This window comes from Natrix helvetica, assembly GCF_964273705.1.
Source record: "Natrix helvetica genome assembly, chromosome: 1".
Taxonomy (NCBI): Eukaryota; Metazoa; Chordata; class Lepidosauria; order Squamata; family Natricidae; genus Natrix; species Natrix helvetica.
Window position 1 is genome coordinate 214985826 of NC_138548.1, and position 7646 is coordinate 214993471.

A 7646-nucleotide genomic window follows, 5' to 3' on the forward strand; every position below is an offset into this window, starting at 1 on the left:
TATAAAGCATGATATTATACAGTCACATAAAATATGGTTGTAAGCAACTACTTGTGCTTGTGAACAAATTAAACAAAGAAGAATAGGAGTTTAATACATTCAGGAATAATAATTCAGCAATGAGAAATGGTTGCCATTATCTATGAGCTCTTATTTTATTTTATTGTTTGCACATGGTGGAAGGGGTGAGGGAAAATTCATTTCCAGATGCTTCAAAAAAAGGAAGGGGGCGGGAAAGGCAAGGAAGAAAAGAAGGAAGGGAAAGAGAGAGAGAGAGAAGAAAGAAAGAAAGAAAGAAAGAAAGAAAGAAAGAAAGAAAGAAAGAAAGAAAGAAAGATGAAGGAAGGCAGAAAGAGAAAGGAAGGGAGGGAGGGAGGGAGGGAGGGAGGGAGGAAGGAAGGAAGGAAGGAAGGAAGGAAGGAAGGAAGGAAGGAAGGAAGGAAGGGCGAAAGTACCCAAACCACAGTATTAGTTACTGCAATGTGTGGTTTTTAAAAAGATAATCACTTAAATAGAATTAAACTATTTATAAAATTCTTTTTCTGCATTTTTAAGAAACTACAGTAGTCGGTTTATATTGCCTTTCAAGGGAACGCAGCCTGGTATTTTAGGATTGCTTACGTGCATTCGTTGTTTTTTTTTTCTTTCTTTCTTTCTTTCTTTCTTTCTTTCTTTCTTTCTTTCTTTCTTTCTGCTAGGAAAGTGATAGGGGGCTGGGACAAAAAAAAGAGGGGTGTCTCACAGCTGATGCGCCGTATCTATTTTTATGAACAACCTGATCAGGCAGTGATTTAAAATGCCGTGTTCCAGAGCGAGAGGGGAGCGTGTGCGGCGGCCGGCCGAAAATTTCGACAGCAGCCAACCGAGAAACTTGCAGTGAAAAGACGCTCCATCTCAAACAGCCGACTTCCAATAGCTTTGGCAGTTCAAACTTTTCCTGAGTTGCAACTATGCAGCCAAGATCTTACTAGGAGGCTGCTGAAAATTCAGCAATAGGGCCTGTCTTGGGCCCTGGCTTGATTGGCCTTTACAGCCGGCGGATCCTTCTTCCTCCCCTCAAAGCCGTTTAACTCCCTTCATTTATGAAATAAGATTATTTTGGGTTTCGCCCTCCCCCATCTCATCTTCACTTCGGGAAGAACGGGGGTTGTGGGGGCGGGGAATGAGCGTGTGGGAGACGGATCAAAAGCGAGAGAAGAGAGTCTGGATTGGAACAATGTTGGAACAATGTTGGCTTGTCAGCGTTCAGTCACTTGGTGGCAGTATACAAAACAAGTAAACAAAAATAGTGGTTTAAATAAAAGAATGAAGAAGTGGGGAGCAGAAATTACTACCAGGATTAAATAACACTCAGCATAAAAAAAGTATCCATTTATCGGAGTGCAGGTTAGTGCACACTCACGTTTGCACACTCACGTTGTCTTTCTCTTAGCCACAACCTCCGTGATTATTTAAATCAAGGACAATATCTAAATAATGCCCAAGCAACCCTGGTACGCTCTAGATTAGACTGACCCAGTAGGGAATCCAATGACCAAAACAGAATTATTCTTAAATGGAAAGTCCAGAAACAACCTTTGAACTGGACTCACACAGTTGAAAACCAGGGAAACCTGCTTCCCTACGTTGAGGAAGGTAGCAGAAGCAGCCTCGGGTTTCTCATATTAGATTTGCATATATTAAAAGCAGAAACATTGACCAAGGCAATGGATTGCTATATAACATACCCGGAAAATTATGCTCCTGGAAAGTTGAGCAATGGAGCCAAGAGACAAGGGGGACTGCAGAAATCCCATGGAGATCAACAGAAGTATTCCACTAGATCTACTACGAAGAAAATTGCACCCCATTGTTGTGGAGCAGTGGGTTCCTCCCTTTATATGCTTAGGTAATGTAATCACAGCCCCTATAGCTTAAAAGATGGTGAATTTGCAGGAAGGAAGGAAGGAAAAAAGAAAGAAAGAAAGAAAGAAAGAAAGAAAGAAAGAAAGAAAGAAAGAAAGAGCCAAATTAGAGGGAAAGTCAGCAACCTGTCCCATGGCTTCTCTATTTGGTATATTTTAAATCTCTTTGTGTCCATTGAACCACCAGATTTCCTCTCTCTGGGACAGAACCAGAATCAGAACATCAGAGAAGGAAAAGGAATAATCCCATCTGAGCACGCCAGAAAAGATGTTGAGAAGATGTTTCCCAGCATCAGCAACGAACAGTCCTCCATTCCCAGTCAGCCAAATAATGAAGGAGAAAAAAACTGTAAAATCCGTATCAGATTGAACCTCTAAGACTGTTCCAAGTAAGACACTGAAAGGTGGCGGTGCTGCTAAAATGGCCAGACATATAATATGTAGCATATATTACACAGACGCATGAACATACATGCATATCCATTGAACAATTATTAGAACTATAGATGCCTTCTGCATATACATACACACATACAACTATACGTAGAGTTCCATATTTCCGTCTCCGAATAATCTTTCCTTTTACCCAGCTTTCGTTTTGGCCTCTGTTGTTACCATTTTGCTTATAAAGCGCCTTTGGGGTGACGTTTCCTTTGATTTTCTTAATTTGATTCCTTTCTAAAACCTCTGGGCTCATCTTGAGACATTTAGCAAACATTTCAGCTCTCATTGAGTTTAAAGAAAGAGAAAATAGCTTTCCGAAATAAACTTGCATTGAAAATAATGGAGGTTAATAATACTGTATCGCAGAAGAAAAACAGCCCAAATATTTATATTCCCAAAGCCCAAAATACACAGAACCAATTCCAACATACATTAAAAAAAGAAAGAATGCAAGTCCCGTTAGCCATAGACAAGGATACACATTGCCAAAGGCACCCACGCTAACACTCGATGTTGTGTGGCACACACAAAGAAAAGCGAAAGCTGTCTTCTCTTTGCTTTTTCTCCTGGCTCTTCCCTTGATACGCTTTAGAAAGAAAAAAAAATGAGGCCTTATGATTTTGGATATGACCAAGCCTGCTTTTCAGTCTGCACGTCTTCCTTCTGATTGTTGTTATTTTAGAGGCCCTGGATTTAGTGACATTATCTGAGTCCCAAAACCCTGACTGCTCATGTGCAGAGCTCTAGGCTCTCACGCTCTCTCTCTCTCTCTCTCTTTCTATCTATGGAATGGAATGTAAATTGGTATATGACACCCACTTCAAAGTGGATTATGACTCTTGTTATTGCAATTGTCATTTTACAATGCTTTGCAGTTTATCGTCTCTCTCTCTCTCTCTCTCTCTCTCTCTCTCTCTCTCTCTCTCTCTCTCTCTCTCTCTCTCTCTCTCCAGGATTCCAACTCCCAGTCAGACCCTTTCTTCTCTTTCTCTGTTTCTCTGTTTCTGAGCTACAAATGAGCTACCTAGCATCATTTGAAAATTATTGTTATGGTTATTGGCTATAGCTGTAGCAGTATTTGCTCCCGTGGGTTTGTTTTTGCAATTGTTACAAAAGGTTTTTAGTTGTGGTGGTCTGACCGTGAAGTCCTTTGCATTACTTTAATGACTGTTGTTGTTGTTGTTGTTAGCCTGAATAAATCCACTTAGAACAGTGGTTTCACACTGAGGATTTTGATAATCCTCACTCTAGTTCAGTGTGGATTGGGAGATTAACCTTAATTACCCTGACAAATCCATGGTTTTCAATGTTCACATCCCTGATACTGTTTTGTGGCGATTAAAAGGCATTGAAAATTAGGTCAGGAGTCAACGGCACTTCCCTACTATTGGGTTTGGCAATATCCAATTTCTGGCATTGCCAGAAATCTATTCATCCTCTTCACTACAGGTCAATAAGGGTTGAGATTCCTTTCACTCCATTCCTTGTCTATCTCAATGGTATGGATAAAATAAGCCATTCATTTCCTTCCCTTCAGGTCTGTAAAATGCCGGGGAAATAAATCAGCTATTTAAAATAAAATAAAATAAAATCATCAGCTATTTAAAACAAAATAAAATAAAATCATCCCTTTTATATCTACAAAAATCTCCTAAATTTATGAACCACGGCCATAGGTCAATCTAAAGAACGAATCGATCCATTATAAAATGTGTTTTGGACTTGCACAAGCCCGCAACAGAGAGGAAGGAGGTCTATTGGTCCCAGAAAAAAAGACACAACAAACGACAGGGGCGTAACGAAGAAATATGAAAGGGGGGCATTGATCCCAACCAGTGGACCTCCACGTGAGAAAACAGTGTTCCTGGGAAACAGGAAGAGAAGGGAAGCGCCGGAGGTAGACAACTCAACGGTTCTTTACGCCTTGTACTCCGATCCTTTAAAAAGAGCTTTGGTTCCAATCCCTTTCTTACAATCCCCCGAGCACCAAGCCCGGATTTTCTCACACGCCTGGAGAGGAAGGGCGGCTCGCAGACGTTCGCCCTGGCAAGGAAAACCCCCGGATTGGTTTTATTTTATTCATTTTTTTCCAACATCGAAGCGCGCTCACCAAACCACCAAGGCACACACACACACACCCCGGGCTCAAGCTTTGGCAAGAAAGAGCGGGGCCTCTTCCGCTCCAAGCTCCTTTACTCTAGAGGAGACGCGCTGCTCGCACTGCCGAGCCAAGGGGGGATTCCCTGGCAGCCTCTCGCCACGCCACGCCCCAGCCAGGAAAACCGAGACTTCTCTGGTTCTGTGGAGTCGGGGCTGAGGGCCACCACTTCTCCTTCACAGACGGACACCCCTCCTCCTCCTCCTCCTCCTCCTCCTCCTCCTCCTCCTCCTCCTCCTCCTCCTCCTCCTCCTCCTCCTCCTCCTCCTCCTCCTCCCAGAGGCCCCTCGACTCACCGTTGCTGGCTTTTCCTCCTTGGGACCTAGAAGCGGATGTGGTGACGATGGTCGTGGCCGTGGTGGCGATCCGCTGGCTTCGATTGTTGTTGTCTCTACGGATAAGATGGCTGGCAAACACCGGACGCCTTGGGATTCGATTAGTTCTTAATGCCAACCCATGGGGTGGGGGTGGGGAGAAAGAGGCACTTGGCGTTTGCCACCTTGATCGGTTTCTGTGCCGGGCACGGCGCGATCCAGTCGGAGCCCCTTGTCTCCTGGGGAAGCCCCCCCCCGCGCGCAAAGCCTCGCGCAGACTGCTCGGAGGCAACTTCCACCCGGGGGAGGAGATGGGGGGCACAGACAGGCCTTTATAAACCGGGTTGCAGAACACGCTAAATATTTCATTAAAGAGTTAGACTGAAGGCTCTAAAGATCACACACACACACACACACCCAGACGAACAGGAGGGTGCCATTCCCCAAGGCTTGCATTTCCACCTATTGTATTCATAAGGAGAAGGGGGAGCTGTTGGTAATAAAACTCTAGAATGAGGACCTTAGTCATTGTTTCCCCTCCTCCACCTTTTCTATCTTAGGTCGTCGCCGTTTTCTTATCCTATGATTCGGATCTCTTTGTTATATGTGGAAATATATAATTTGGACCATATCACATCATGGTCAAATCAAATCAAATGTTTATTGCTATCATAGATCAGCATAAGCATGGGGTACAGCCAATTAAAAAGCACAGAAGATACATCGGAGTCTTACAAATATTTAAAAAAACCTCATAACATATAAAATATATGTATTAAAATAGAATATGTATTAAAATTTCATAAACATTTCTCGTGTGTATGTGTGTGTGTGTGTGTGTGTGTGTGTGTAAAAATAATCAAAGGAGGGGTAGCAACATTAAAAGGGTTTGAGGGAACACAGCCAGTCAAGCAAAAGAAAAATAGGGGTGATAATATTTTCAACAGCTTTAATTCACACAGTGCACGGTTTTTGATAGAGAAATATATTGGAAAAGTGTCAAAATCAAGCCTGTCACAATTCTTTGCTAAAGGGCCACCTCTTAATCAGAATTAGAAAGCCAAGAAACCAAGCCAAGATTCCTGAAGTGAGCTGCTTTCAAAGGGTTGCAAACAATCCAGCCATGACAACTCGGAGGTTGTTGGGAACAATCAAAACAGAGCAGGCTTATATCACAGGGACATTTCATAAACATTTCGTAAGCAAATCATCACAGCAGGCGATTATCAAAGCCCGTGGAAGCACAAGGTACATTGTTACACCGAACAGCATTTTTCACACAAAGAGGGCGATGGGCGGGGGAGAGGAGGGTGCGAGCCGAAGGTAGGCAGGTGAAGTGAGGCGGACCCAGTAAGAGAGGCACACTCTAAAAAGGTGGGAGGATCAACTTCTAAAAATAAATCCGCTTTTTCCTTTCCCCAAAAAACAACGCTTCGAGCAAAGCCACCATAAGCCAGATGTCGGCAAGGTGAACCTGAGGGGGTGGGAGGAGAAATCAACAGCAAGCCGAAGGAGAACCTCCCGATGCCAAACAAATAGAAGCCATTTCGTAATTGCCAATTAAAAATGGCATTCCTGTTTGCCTCCTCGTTGTACGCCAGGGGGGGTTTACGGTGGCCAGGACTAAGGAGGCACACTGCGCATGTGCCTAAAAGCACCCACCGCCTTCAGTCGCCCTTACTGAAAGTTGCTCCTGGGTAGCCCTCCCTCCCTCGCCCTGGCATTTGGGGGGGGGGGGAATAACAACGAAAAAAAAATCCCAGCACTCTCTCTCTCTCTCTTTTTTTTTTACCATTCATTGGCTTCTGTGCCCGTCCCGAGCTTAAGCTCAAGCTCTATCAGGGCTTCTCCTTGACTTTAACCAATGGGCTGCACTGTCAACAGACCTTTCCTCGCCTCCGCCTCCCGCCCAGGCGCTTCCTTCCTTCCTTCCATCCTCCACCCTCCCTTTCCTCCACCCCTCCCTCCCCAAGTAAACACTGAACCCAGCACGCAAGGGAGGCCGACTGCAATCGGCTTCCTACGTCTCCAGCAAACCAGACCGCAGTGACATCACCGCCCGCAACCCCTCACTCCCCCCCGCCCCCGAATTAACCACATTTGCGCCGCCGACCCTGCCTGATCATATTCTGTCATAACCAGGCAACACCCCTTCTTTTCCTCTATTTCCCGAAAACGAGGCATCGTTATCTTTGCCACCCATCTCCATGGATCATTAGTTACACATTTTAGCCAATAAGGGAACACTTACCCGATTCTCCCTTTCTTTCTTTCTCTCTCTCTCTCTCATTCTCTCTCTTCCCCCCTCTCTCTCTCTTTTCTTTTCTGCCTCTTTTTTTTCCTGTCTCGCTGAGGCTGAATTCAACTCCGCAGAAAATATGTATATATTAGGTATTAAAAAAAAGAAGGGAGAAAAAAGGCAACAACCAATACGAAGAAAAAAGAAAAAAAATCAAGAAAGCAAACCCACGCGTAAAAACAATCCTTTTCTTTTTGAACAGGGCATGCGGGACTAGTATCTTTCTCCTCCCCCGCCTCCCCTCTTTTTTTTTTAAAGGTATTTACAACTCCTTGTTCCCCCTCGTTATTGCATCCTCCGGAGAAAATGTGTTGCGTTTTGCCCCTAGGGGTGGGGAGTGGGAGGAGGAGGAGGAGGAGGAAGAGGAGGAGGAGGCAGCCAGCCGCTGCAGTAAACTTATTATTCCTAAAATGCCCAGAATAATCAACAATTTCAACCCTAAGGAAAAGAAAAAGAAAAAAGGGAAAAAAAGCCACAACAAAACACTAGAAGAGAACAGAGACAATATGAGATTTCTTCCCAATCTT